Raw genomic sequence first — 2,006 nt, forward strand, 5'->3', positions numbered from 1 at the left:
CCTATTGCATATCTTTTATTTTGATCTTTACTTATAAGTTAGGTTTCTCTTTTTTTTTTTTTTTTTTTTACCGGGAATCGAACTCACGACCTTGTGCTTGCCAGGCAGGCGCTGTGCCACTGAGCTAAATCCCCAGCCCTAAGTTAGGTTTCTCATATAAAAGAAACTATGTACTATTTAAGCTTGTGTGTCTGATTTTACTGCACTTAAAATTATGGTCTCTAAACTATTCCTAACGGTTTCAAAGCTACTACTTTATTACTTTGAAACAACAAGAGCAACTCTTTTACTTTCAGGACTGAAGGTCCTTATTATAACATTTGATTCTCTCCATGGGAGAGAAATGGGAAGTTTAAGGCAGATTTTTCTCTCAAAATTTACTGTCTTCCAGGAAATAAATAACTTGCCATCAGAAGATACACACATACATATGCAGCTTGAAAGATCTTGCACTATAATATATACATAAACTTTCAAACTTATTAAAATTCAGGCATCTTTTTAAAAAATGCATTACTTCCTGTCTCTATCACTTCCTGGTGACCAACCTAACATTGTGCCGGCATCTTAATAATGAGAACCCATCTTTCTCACGGGCTCATATCAGCACTGTGTCTATAAATATGTGAGTGTGTGAAGCCCTGAGTGGAATTCTGTGATTCATAAGACAGAAATAAAGACTCCATGTCTAAGGGAAACAACCCCAAATAAATGTTTAGAGCTAAAACTGATCCAGATGTTATCTGCAGACCACACACCCTGCAGCTCTTCCAACAGCAAATAAGGGATTTGGATCAGGTTTTGGGACAGTCTTTTCCAATTCCCACCCTACACCTATATAAAAAAGGTGAGAGATTTATGCAATCTGAAAAACAGAGTATCCTATACTCTGAAAAAACAGAGTATCCTATACCTGTATAAATAAGTGCTGTGTCACTGCTGTCTGAAGGTGGCCTGACTTATTTCCGGTTGTGTGTTAGACTCATGCTTGAAGCAGATACCTCATCCAGGCAGGGAGCTGACAGGCCTAGGGCTCTGTATCCATCTGGGCTCTACTGTGAGGTCCCTTGGGATATTCTGCTCTGCAAGGCTCCACAGGGAAATGAAGCCAGGCTGCTAAAACTGGAGTAGTGATTTGCAGGTTTGTTCTTCATGAGCAAGAGAATACCTACAACCTGGAAGCTCTGGACCTAATACAGAATTTGAAACAATCTCTGCTGTCTTCATACACAGAAAGAAAGAGAGAGAGAGAGAGAGAGAGAGAGAGAGAGAGAGAGACAGAGACAGAGACAGAGACAGAGACAGAGACAGAGACAGAGAGAAGATGTACCAGAAGAAAATAAACTCTGTAATAATATCATTTTGTCGACCACAGGACTTCGTGAGGAGGAAGTCATTATCTGTCACTGGTGTATTTTCTCTGCTCACTAATGTTTTAGCTAGTACGTGCGCTGCAGCCTATTTCTCTTTAAATCCTACTTTCCTAAAACTGTCTTGGCAACTTGGGTGACAGGATTGGTCTTCCTCAGACCAGGTGGACAATTACAGGAATGGCCTAGGAACCAGGGCACAAGCTGAGGAAGTCTGAAAGCAAGGCAAGTCAGTAAAAAAGAGGCCATTGCACATGGAAATGTGCCAAACACTATGGGAGGAGCAGAGGACAGTTAGGATTACCAAGGTGCTCCACAGATGCTATCTTTCCTGATAGCCCTTATCCTTATGAAGCAGGCGTTACGACTCCTTCAGAAATGGTGCTGAGCACGAGACCTAATTAGTAAGTTGAACCTAGATTTAAGAGGTTCACCCAACACTAATCTCTAAACTATTTTCACTTTTCTTTGTAGCCTCACCCACTACACTATGCAAATATTTCCTCTTGATGTTACATCTACACCGCAGCTACAGCCAGGGATTCCTAAGTGCTAGTTCCAAAAAATTAGTACAAGTCCTATTTACCTTCAAAAGAGATTATCTCCCATCCACGAGTTCAGTGTTTGTAAGACCGG

The sequence above is a fragment of the Chinchilla lanigera genome, unplaced genomic scaffold (assembly GCF_000276665.1).
Source record: "Chinchilla lanigera isolate Chin_1 unplaced genomic scaffold, ChiLan1.0 scaffold00159, whole genome shotgun sequence".
Lineage (NCBI taxonomy): Eukaryota > Metazoa > Chordata > Mammalia > Rodentia > Chinchillidae > Chinchilla > Chinchilla lanigera.